The sequence below is a fragment of the Cryptotermes secundus genome, unplaced genomic scaffold (genome assembly GCF_002891405.2).
Source record: "Cryptotermes secundus unplaced genomic scaffold, Csec_1.0 scaffold407, whole genome shotgun sequence".
Classification (NCBI taxonomy): Eukaryota; Metazoa; Arthropoda; class Insecta; order Blattodea; family Kalotermitidae; genus Cryptotermes; species Cryptotermes secundus.
In genome coordinates this window covers 4457340-4469838 of record NW_019741981.1, presented here as the reverse complement: position 1 = coordinate 4469838, position 12499 = coordinate 4457340, and the positions used below count along the sequence as shown (strand labels likewise).

General features: G+C 43.4%; 1 protein-coding gene across 2 annotated transcripts in view; it reads left to right on the top strand.

The window, feature by feature from the left end:
* LOC111872902 overlaps window positions 1-12499 on the top strand; it is a 65415-nt gene that overhangs the window by 43673 nt on the left and 9243 nt on the right. The window contains exon 7 of one of the 2 annotated variants that reach the window (XR_004513961.1): window positions 2325-2345. The exons of the other annotated variant lie outside the window; for it this stretch is intronic. The gene's annotated coding sequence lies outside the window, so the exon portion shown is untranslated. Of the gene's footprint in view, window positions 1-2324; window positions 2346-12499 lie in introns of those variants that run through there. 2 annotated transcript variants of the gene reach the window in all.

The window sequence follows — 12499 nt, the reverse complement described above, 5'->3', positions numbered from 1 at the left end:
GATCAGCTCCATCTAACGGACCCAACAGAGTCGGTATCTCCCACCCTTCATCTGAGGACAGAAAAAGATCCAGTTTCCGAAATGTTGTGTTCGTTCGTGTTCTCTAGAATGTCGAAAGATGGACAAAGTCCAAAAACCCTGTAATCCTGACTTCTTGAGAATGCCAAGTGACCCAGTTCCTCGGAAGCTGTTGGATTACCATTGAAAAGGACGCAGGGAAACAGGCCGACTTTTCAAAACTTGAGGGACAAGTCTGACTAACTCTGGGATCGGAAGGGTCCAAAAAGCCCAAAACTTGTACATAGTGACGATGACAGAGAAATAGTTTCTGTAGGCTTCGAAATGTAGCAATATTGGCTATTTACTATTGATTAGTTTCACCAAAAATAATATTTCATACTTTACGAGTGTAGAATCAATCGCCTACTATCAGCTGTCCCTGTCAAGAACATGTTTCTATTTGCCATAAATGAACGTTAATAGGAATTTGGAAAATTTATGTTTCAATCTGGAGTAAATCTTTCGTAAGGAAAATATGCTTCGGGTAAAATGCCCCTAAAGACATGCAATGAAAAAACGCTAGTGACACATCTTGATAAAACGTGTTCAAATCTGATCGCTCTAGCAGTGCCGTGTGTTAAGGGGAAATTACACCTGAATCATTTGCCTTTCTCTGACAATAATAGACTGTGTACCCTTGTCGCTTCGAAAACAAAAAACAAACTCCGTGGTCTGTAGTCCGCAAGCGAACTATATTGACTGAGCGAGCGCCGCTTATCGGCGAAGTTAGTGCCAACTTTAGCGGATAGAGGGTGTCGCGTGGTCAGCACAACAAATCCCCACGGCCGATAATCTCGGTTTTCTAGACCGGAGGCGCTATTTCCTTGAAATAGCTCCTCAGTTATCCTCACGAGGCTGAGTGGACCCCGTTCCAAATCCACTGCTTCTCAGAAAATCTGGTAGCGCCGGGAATCAAACACGGACCTCTGGATCTGTAGCCAGGAACTCTGACCACTAGACCACAGAGGCGGTCCTACTCTTATCGCTTTCAGATTAGTAACCACGTAGTCATCACGAACGAAGATCGGGGAAATACTCATGTTTTTATTTATTTATAGCTTTACATTATTGATTAGTGAATAATGAACCTACAAGGATGTAGAAGGAAGCGGTCGTAGCCTGGTCTGAGATGCTATCCCCGAATTTGCACAAAGAGTTCGACGAATATCAAGGAAGATCTCAGGCAGAATAGCCGAATTTCGATCCGAAATTTGAACCCGTTCATGAGAGAAATGTTTCAAGTTCGACGACTGAAAGAGGTTCAATGAAAATAATGTGTAATTTATTGTGACATACGAGTATAGGTCATTTCTAGGAAAGAATTGGAGATAACGATTCTTGCACACAGAACCTCGCAGGGTGTTAAACGTGTCCATGGACATGCAAATGGAAGTTGTAGTCTCTTGGAAACCAAATAGCTGTTACGAGCGAGGAACAAACATTTCCTAGGATACGACTATGTAAGAGAGTCGTAGGGAGGCAACGAAAAGGGAAATCTCGAATCCGAGACAGTAAAATATGGCCGGGAGTCCCACGGGACTCGGACCCGAGAATGACTGCGCTGGCGAGCACCGGCAGCAATTGTAAATGACAGAGCCGTCCTCTTGTGAGAGAGAGCGCCCCACATCAACAAAGCCGCAACGGTCTGGCAGTAATAAAAATCTCATCGTAAGCCCCAGATGGGTGCTTTATTCCAAGACGAACTGACCGACTGACCGTCGGTCGTAACATAAGACTCAGAACGCATTCAGTCGTACACGAGAAGTCATTCGCAGTAGAAGGTGGACTAGAAGAGAAGACAGTCGTAGTCCGGCCAGAATGGAGCGAGTCTTAGGCAGTCATTTATTGTGAGCTGTTGTAAACTGATTGTGATTAAGAGTGATTGTAAAAAAAGGCGTTAATCGATCCAATCTGAAACCCGTTATTATTGGTCACGGAGCCATAAACTCGTGACATTATTTTAGGTTAGTGACCATAATATTTTCCCGTCTCTGGGACTCTTTGATGGTTCCCCCTTTTTCTGCAGATCGACCTATGCGAAGCACGCCTAAAGGAAGATTTCAGCAGATGTCTTATTCTGTTGAAAATTGAAGTACTCTGTGTAGAAGCCAAACATACGTTCCCGCAGCAACGAACAGAGCGGAAGTTCATTGCTAGCCAACAGCTCTCAAAACACAAGTTCCCACAGCAACGAACAAGTCCATTGCTAGCCAACGGTTCAGTAAGCACATTTCCTTGACAACAGACATTTTCCATGGTTACAGGTAGCCTGTATAAGGAGCCATGCAGAGGAGAAGGGGCAATCATAATTCGTTTGTAGAGTTCAATGTTTAGCTGTGGAGTGTTAGCCAGCGGACAACGGAAGCTGAAGAATTAATAGATTCGTAAATCAGGACCAAGTCGGTCACAGTGGAAAAGAAGACACTCGTAGTGCAGGAACGGAACGAGTCTTGAGCAATAATTAATTTTGAGCTGTAATAATTGCTTGTAATTGTAATAGAAGTGACATTAAATCCAATCATCCAACCAAAACCCGTTTTTGTTAGTCACGCAGACCCCTCATACTGCTCAGTATGGGTGTAGAATTAACAAGCGTTTCTAACTTGCAATCTGGACCACATACACACTGGATATGTAGGATCTGTGTTTATTACAGCGATGGTTATAAAGAGTTCTATCTTCTGGGATATAATGCCATGTTGAAAGTGAACAGACGTTTCGGAGGAACATTTCGCCTCCATGTTCACCGTCGAAAAGAAGGCCAAGCAGAAAACCAGCATGAAGTAGGTAGCAAGCAGAACTCTGCTTCTTGCTTCATGCTGGTTGCTTGCTTGTTTTATGTCTGTTGGCTTTTAGCGGAACGACTTTATATACCAGAAGGCAGAAGTATGCACACTGCATGTGTAAAAAGGTAAAGTTGTCCCTATAACAGGCCATGAAGGTCCATAGAGGTGTGAGAGGTCAAGGCTCCCACATCTCTTAGAGAGTCGGCTCATAGTTGGCGGTAAGGTTGTCAGTCTTACGCGCCGGCAGTTCTTTACCCCCCAGGAAGATCCTGGTACACATTTCTGTTAGAGGCTAAGTCGGCCCCTAGGGCATAGTGCGGCCGGAAATAATTAGGTCAATTGAAAAATCCAGTGACCTCATCGGAATTCGATCCCGCGACCTTCCGGCTTTTAGCATAATGCTTCATCCAATTACGCTGCCGCGTGCCTCACACTGGATATGTGCTATGTATTTTTTTATCAATTTGTCAGATGCAAACATTACAGTATCATACAGATTCTCAGATGCCATGTAATTCCGTTATAATGAGAACTAGCGGCTGCGCCCCTTTTACAGGCAGTACTCTTTTATGCCGCCCAATTAAATAAGTTGAAGCCTATAATGGACATAATTTGAACCTATTTAGTAGTATGAAGTTGGCTTAACACAGCACAAAGTGTATAGCAGGCTAAATTGCCTTGAGCACCCAAATTAATTAGTCAAACCCTTCATGTGTAAATCGCATTAATAATTCCTCTGTTCTGCTTTGCAAAACGTTTATTTACCTGACACGTTAAACCGAATTGTCCACACTGTATTCAGCAATAATCATTTTCAGTGGACCAATCCTGGACCCAAGGGCGCGGCGGCTTGGCGGTGCTTCTGCACGGCGAAACGCCTCTTCATCGTGGATCGTGTGGTGATTTGTGTCACTGTTGCATTTCGTCTACTTTTCAGAGCTCTGTCCTTCTTTCGTGACGTTTATCGAGTGCAGATAAAGGCGACCCTGAATCTTGAACCGGAGCGCAGGTAAACTTCCACGAATTCGTAGCATCAGTAAAAGTCAAAATCTATTTTCAGGCGAACTTGGCGTTTGATTGCCTGCTGTAAACACACTATACGAAATATTATGTCTTAGCTTCATGTTACGTGTCTGAAATTTATTTATTCCATCACCACAGAAGTTGGTATGGACACACCATACATTCGTAATTTCTTACTGTTCCTGCTCATTGAGTCATCATCATCAGGTATCTGACTTTTTTACATTCACCTGCACTCATCCCCTAGTATTGCTACATTGGCCAGCGTTTACATATTGGAATATGCGTGCTTTTTTTTAGTAGTATTGGCACATATTTTAGTGACTATAGACGGGGTTTGGATTGGTGAATAGATATATTGACCACTCACAGGTCGTAACTACAAATAATTATTATACTATTTCTGATTCCCACACTCCAAATTACTCCTCACTAAGTCCTCTAAGTGTACTTTCACTAGTCGTTGCTTAGTAACAGGTCCCAGCAATGGCTATTCCTCTGCAAAGTTTTCACGAGGTGTTTGCTGGTAATGATTCTTAGTGATGGAGATTCTTCAGCTTTCGTTGCCCGCTGGTTAACACTCCAAAGCTGTGTGTTATTTTTCTGTTGTCTTATTGTACTACCACTGCCACCGGGTGAAACCCCCATTTGCAGTTAAATGATAATAATAATAATAATCAACCCAACTATTGAACTGAAGTACTGAACTGCACTGTTCTCCTCTCGTTATATAGACTTGGGTCGAACCTCACGGAAAACACGTGTCAGAATGCGTGTTCTTTGACCCGTTACCCAGCATTGGGCATGGAGCGGACCACATAGACAACACTTCTTCCAATATATTTTCTATTGTTAACGACCGTGGGGATTCGTTGCGCTGACCACGCGACACCCTCTATCCGCTAAAGTTAGCACTAACTTCGCCGACAAGCGGCGGTCGCTCGGTCGGTATAGTTCGCTTGCGGACTAAAACCACGGAGTTTGTTTTTTGTTTTGCATGCGCGTATTTCGGGCTTTGCCTAGAAATAGGTCTACATGTCACACTATGTAATGCCGTTAAAAAGGTGTGTTTACCTCTAATTGTTAAAATTCGTGATTTAAAAATATGTCTCATTAGTATCGACAACTTTTATATAAAAACATTTTTAACGAAATACAAATAAAAATATTTCTTAACTGTGAAGTGTGTCCCGGTGTCATTAGATTTGCAAAAATAGATGTATACCTGCAGCAAATCGTCATCAAGGCAAGTTTGGTATGTTGTGTAAAGTAGCAAACAACTCTCCATGGAACAAAATCGTTTCTGAGAAGCCGATAGCCGCTCAGCTGTTTGGGAATTTCCACACTTTTTATGGTACTCGAATGTTCATTACCGTGTTCAGCATATCCAACTACTGGACTCTACTTTCACCTATTTGAATCCATGAAGAAAGCAGTCTTCTGGGATTTGCCACCGTGTATATGTGGTGTTAACCGACGTTCCTCCGAAACGTCGGTTAACACCACATATACACGGTGGCAAATCCCAGAAGACTGCTTTCTTCATGGATTCAAATAGGTGAAAGTAGAGTCCAGTAGTTGGATATGCTGAACACGGTAATGAACATTCGAGTACCATAAAAAGTGTGGAAATTCCCAAACAGCTGAGCGGCTATCGGCTTCTCAGAAACGATTTTGTTCCATGGAGAGTTGTTTGCTACTTTACACAACATACCAAACTTGCCTTGATGACGATTTGCTGCAGGTATACATCTATTTTTGCAAATCTAATGACACCGGGACACACTTCACAGTTANTCTACCCTGAAGATGGAGGTCATACGTTCCTCCGAAACGTCGGTTAACACCACATATACACGGTGCCAAATCCCAGAAGACTGCTTTATTCATAGTCACCGCCGTGAAAACCTCAAATCTTACATATTTGAATCTAGTCTACACCCTCACACCCCGTTTCCTTAAAACAATTTTCATTATCTTCTCATCTGCGAGTAAGATTTCCCCGGCTTTTTATTATATGTTCATAAGCCGACCTACCTCATTCGCCATTATTCATGTAGCATTATATTCACGCCCTTTCCGGTAGCCTTGCGTTTCATTGGCTGTTACATTTATTATTACAAAGACGCGATATGCAAGTAGGAGCGGTCTGTCCTCTGAAATAGTTCGTAACAGACTAAAAGGGGTGGAATGACACTGATACCACTTCCTAACCGGACGTTCTTTGCCCCCAAACTTTGCTGCAATGTATTTTCCATTTGTTCTAAAAAACAACTGAATGTGCCAGTTACTGTCGTGTCGAAGCTTCTGCCTTCCTTCCCCTTGTTTAAAGGTTATTTCCCAGGAAGTGCTGAAGCCAGTGCGTAATAATGAAAACGTGTCTGTATGTACAAATTTTTCATCTCCGAAATTATTGAATGACTTCATATGAATGTTGATTTGATGACTGAGATTTGCCAGGCGAATTTATATTTTGTTCATATTGGTCAACTACTTCATAACGTGGACCCTTCGCCAAATATAGTTAGAATGATGAAGTCACGGAGAATTGGCAGGTCATGGTGCACGCATGGGGGAGAAGAGGAATGCATAGAGGGTTCTTGTGGAACTTCCAGAATGAAAGAGGTCACTGGAAAGACAAAGACGTAGGTTGGAGGATAATATTAAAATGGATCTTAGAGAAATAGGATAAGGTGGTATGGCCTGGATTAATTTGGCTCAGAACTGGGATCAATGGCGGGCTTTTGCGAACACAGTAATGATTCTTATGGCTCCATAAAATGTTAGAAAATTCTTGAATATCTTAGTAACTGGTGGGTTTTCGAGAAGGAACTCCATGGCGTTAGTTAGTTACTTGCTTATTTAGCGATCGGTCAAATACAGAAGCTGGCTGTGCTCATTCTGTAAAGTGTATACGGGCTGCATGACCAGAGAGTTCGGCTTCAATTTCTCGCGGATGTAGAGAGTCTTCTCTTCACTACCGGCTGCAGACCGGATCTGCTGCAAACCTAGCATCCTATCCACTGGGTACCGGGCGTGTTTTCCCTGGGAGGTAGAGCGGCCGAGGCGTGGAGCTGACCTACTTCTCTCCGTTCCTCTTGTACCTTACGGTGTCGAGCTTTTTTTTTATTTGATCATTTTACAGACGGTAGGACTCCCTGAACGGGTGATTATCTCGTCGCAAGGGCTCTGCCTAAACACAAAACAACAAAAACACAGAATAAACACATACAAATACCAAGCATCCATGCCTTATGTGGGATTCGAACCCTCGATCCTAGATACCGAGCGAGCGAAGACAGTACATGCCTTAGACCGCTCGGCTACCGTGAGCGGCGTGCAGATGACAACTCCATATATTGACTAGGTTCCACCAAGAAACGCGAGGCTATACATCCACCCTCATATTCGTCTTCATGGCAAAGTGCTCAATTAAACAGATGACAAATATCGCTTTCCCTTTCTCCGTGAAATATAGCTCGTGCGGTTTATATAGCCAAAATGTAACTCTACTGATTTTCTGAAGCATTAATCAAGTTTATACTAAAATTTGACGTCTGCCTTAAAATATGGATTTTACCGAAGTTCTGAGCCTTTACCTGAAACATTGTTTTTGACATGGTAGGCTACATACGGTGTTTAAAACAAGCAAAATAATTTAGGAGTCCGCGGTGTGAACACATTTGTAGGCCTAACAGTGCTAGGCATTGTTGGAGTCTGAATTGAGTTGTAACACTCGTAACATTCGTCGTCCATCCATACCTTTAAGTACGTCACTCTTTAGGCAGTTCAGTTGAACTCCTACTGGACAGTGGCGGCTGGTGTGTGCGTGGGAAAGTGGGTTTATATGTGAAGCAGTAGGTTTGTGTCAACAAAGAATGGACATGAAGGCCCATGGCATATGAACAACAGCAGGTAAAGGCAGTTTCTGACTCTGTGTGGTGTGAGTTACGAAACAGTAGCCTGAACGCGTTGGTCACTGGTGTAGCACGAATTGAGTTCCATCTACAGTTTCTTTCAAGGTCCTTCGACGTTTAAATACACAGTTCAGTATCAGACTTTCCGTCTGCGGGTAGGGGCCTAGGTGTGTTTTTGCTATAACAGATCTGAAAATGTAAGAAAAATAAAATTGTCTATGTGCTTATTTAAACACCACGCTATGCAGGCGTATGGGGGAGTGGAACGCTTATTTTTAGATCCATGTTTGCGGTACTGTCGCGCTATGTTTCGGCCTAAAGATCCAAATATACAGTACATCTGCAGATGTGCGATTTCTTTGCCGGTACGTATTGTTTGCCTATATGCGTACCGGTTCCTAAAAGCCGAGATAAGCCGTGGCTTCACAGTCTTAACCTTGGCACTAGTTGAAAGTCAAGTGTCATCGTCATGCCCAGGCCGCTTTTTCCCATGAAAAGAGCCTCTGGTATTATTTGGAGTAGGAGACTGCGTGGATCTGGATACTGTGGAGAAGAGGAAATCTTCTATTTTTGCCTAGAAGAGAATCAGCCTGTAACCTAGATACTTTATCGGCTTACACACCCTCGGTTCTAATGAACTAAATAATAGGTTATGATTTTATCATTTCTATTATTATTCTTAATGGGGTGAGACAGTCCACTTGGTACTGCGGCTACTTCTGGCCTATTGTACCAGCCCCAGATGATAGATGAGGGTGATTGTGGAGCAATTGGTGGAATGAAGATTGGCAAGGGAAACCGAAGTACTCAGAAAAGCCTGCCCCAGCGCCACTTTGTCCACCACAAATCCCACTTGACCATTCTCGGGCCCGAAACCGGGCTCCCGTGATGGGAAACCAGCGACTAACTGCCTTAGCTATGGTATGGTTTGTATTAGCAATAAATTAACGTCAAGGCCAATGAGATATATGAAATTGCAAACAAAATTTCTGTGTTGTGTGAAATGTTTTGAAACAGTAAATTATATCCTTGGTCACTAGTAAAATCTCAACTGAGTAACTTCATTCGTAACTTCTCCATGGTTTACGTAAGTTCACGTACATTATTCGCTAGCTAATTCAGTTGAATTCCGAGAGTGTTAAATTAGATTTGTATCTCCAGTAATGTATTGTATTAGCAACAATTAAATTGAAAGACTGAGAGGTATGAAAAATCGCTAAGCACGAATCCGGGAATTTTTGAGGTACAGCACTACCGTACTCTTGTTACCCTTGATTTGCTCTGAATGCATAAATTTCTACCTCGTTTTCATTTTATGGTACAGGCATTCAAGGTCACTCTGTCTTCACATGGTCGTGTTCATTCCATGAGTGTATAATCTTTTTACAAAAGTCAAGGCTGATTTTTTTTAAACTGTCTGAGGAAATTCATACCAATTCACGTACCTAACTTACTGAAGTCAAAGAAAATTTTTATTTTAAAGATAGGTGCTATATATGATATGGAAAGGACACTCAGACTCACTAGCATGGTTAACTATTTCTATATTCGTCCATTTGCACAAAAAAACCTCGATCTGTAAGCATCTTGCTGTGTGAATATGACGCCAGAATATCTGAGTACTATAATAAGCAGCTGCTCAGTCCACCCAGTGCACATAAAGTGTGCACGGGAGAAAAAGAAACGAAATTAAAGAATAATAAATTCTTGTAAGATTTGAGGCTTTCACGGCGGTGACTATGAAGAAAGCAGTCTTCTGGGATTTGGCACCGTGTATATGTGGTGTTAACCGACGTTTCGGAGGAACGTATCGCCTCCATCTTCAGGGTAGAAGAAAAATATAAGAAATCTGCAAGCGAAGAGACCGTGAGAACCGGTAAAAGCAGACTGCTGCGGTTTCTGTTTCTGATCACGAATTGATATTTCATATTCTGCAACAAGCTTATAATGTTTATCAACAACATTCATATGTACATTGTAATTACTGTAAGCTTTAGCGATAAGCGGCCTCCGTAGTCTAGAGGTAACGTAACCACCTCATGACTCGTAGTACGCGGGTTCAAATACCCGGCGGAGGTCGTCGAATTTTTAAGGGCGGAAAAATTCAGGGAACAAGTCCTCCGGGAGGGACTTTAAGCCGTGGGTCCCGTGTCGTAGCTTTACGGCACGTAAAAGAACCTCATATCTCCAAAGGAGGTCACTGAGCCAAATTAACGGACGTTTCCCGCCCAACAGCAGTCTCTAATACCTCTGGTAGATGGGGGAAGCATTATAGATACCTCTCAGCTAGTAGAGCCGGTCTCGCTGGCTGGGCGGGACTGATGGTAAGCACCAGTACCGGTAGGATATAGAGACTGGTAGAAATCATAGAGGGAAGCACAGTGGACCAATACAGGTCTCAGTGCATGGGGAAACCGACCCTCTCCAATAACTAACTAACTAAGCTTTATCGATGAGAAGCCACAGTAGAGTCACTAGTCTTCCTGCTTCTCATTTTGGAGGTGCCATGTTCTAATCTTGGTCCGGGTATTGACTGAGGGGTTTTCGTGGTTTTCCTTAAAGGATCTAGGTAAATGACAGGATATACCTTGAATCATGCCACAACATCTCCCTTCAAAATACTGTACTTCATAGTAGTTCTTATTTCATTTTATTTTTAATTTATTTATATGTCCCATTAGGATGGAATGGTATGGATTGGATTGATCTGGCTCAGGATAGGGACCAGTGGAGGGCTCTTGTGAACACGGTAATGAACCTTCGGGTTCCATAAAATTGTGGGAAGTTCTTGAGTAGCTGCACAATTGGCGGCTCCTCAAGAAGGGCTCAGCTCAATGAGTAAGTACGTAAGTTTAAGTGCACCATTCTACACTATGTACACGTAGTCTAGATAGTGACAGAGGCGTAACATGCCCCACTCAAAGAAACACTACGCCTGGGGCACGCCGTCATTTTGGTTCTCATTGTAATTTATTTAGCGACTCAGACTATACGGCGTCCAGTGATCTATTGACAGTGAACAATGAAGAGAAGAGAATTTGGACGGAAACAGTGGTAGCCTAACTTGAGGTAGCACCCCGGAATTTGCCTTCAATTACTGAGGAAGACCAATTTGCCAGGATAGTCACTGCCCCTGCCGAGATCCGAACTTGACATCTTCCGAATTCAAACCAGAAGAATTACCGCCTGAGCAATCTCGTGCAATAGGACGATGTAATAGAAAGTCGTATAAGGAGCCGGGATAGAGAATGGTTACGGGCTGGACAACCGAGGGGTCGGACTGCGAGTCCCTGTAGGTGGACCGGCTCTGGGGTCCACCCAACCTCCTGTCCAGTGGGTACTAGAGGCTCTTTCCCCGGGGAGTAAAGCGGCCGGGGCGTATCTGACCACTCACCTCCAACTAGTGCCGAGGTCAAGAAAATATGGATTATACATCCACTCCCCCACATGCCTTCATGCATAGTGCTTAATTAGTTAAGTACAGGAACAACATTACCTTTTTGTGCCTTTACATAGTCCTATAAGCTAACATACTTACATAGTCATAAACCATCTCCTATTAAGGCGCGTCCACATTACTCGTGCTCGCCAGGCTTGTGCTCGTCGGGAGACTCATCTGGCTTTTACTTGTGCTTGTAAATCTTCGTCCACACTACTTCAGTTGCTCGCCAGGCTTCGGCGCGTGAGGATCCGTATATTTACTCGTAGTGTGTATAGGCTGTAGTCGTATTTTAATTTATTGGCTATAGTTTTTAAATTAAAAATTAAAAATTTGCTTGTCTCGTAACTTATATCGTCCACATTACTCGCGAGCATAGCGAGTCACACGAGCACGAGTAATGTGGACGCACCTTTATGTACAGTTATCGTCTTTCCTGTAATGGGACTTCTCTGTTTCAACTAGACTGATAACTGGCGGAATGTCGCTTTGTGGAGGCTTTCAAGGCTGGAGACACGACATTTACCAACATTCTGCCGCCGGGCCTGTTGCTCTGTATCGTAAACATACGAAGCTGTCGAAGTTGTCAATTGATACCGTATCATTCCCACGATCAGAATGACGTATCAGCTCGCTCAAAATAAAATCTTAGACCGTAAAGACCCACGCACTGTAGCACTCTGTTCGCGGCGCAAGGAAAACATGAAACGGAGCGAATCTTCAGGGGACTACCTGATTTACCCTGGCATGGAAAACCGCTTACTTTCCCTGCGATCTCTGCGCCCTCACGTAAGAATCGTCCAGATCCGTAGTTCCTTTAGTCTACATGTAACTCCTCTTATCTGTCATCTGCGGCTGTACAGCCCTTGTGGACCTTGGTCAATTTTTCAGTTTCTTAATCTACACACAGTCGATAGGATTCCTTGGACGGGGGATCAGCCCGTCGCAAGGCCCCTACCTACACACCAGAACAACACAAACATAATAAAAGCACACAGACATCCTTGCCTCGAGTTGGATTCGAACCCATGGTCCCAGCGTTCTAGCGGCCGAAGACAGTTCATGCCTTAGACCGCGCGGCCAATGTGTTCTGCAATTTGCTGTCTTATACCAAACAAAAAGGTTCATTACCGTGATTACAAGAGCACGCAACTGGACCCTATCCTATTTTTTTTATTGCTAGTGGGGTGGGACTAAGTCTCTTATACTGCGGCCACTTCTGGCCTATTGTACCAGCCCAAGGTGATAGGTGAGGGTGATTGTGGAGCAATTGG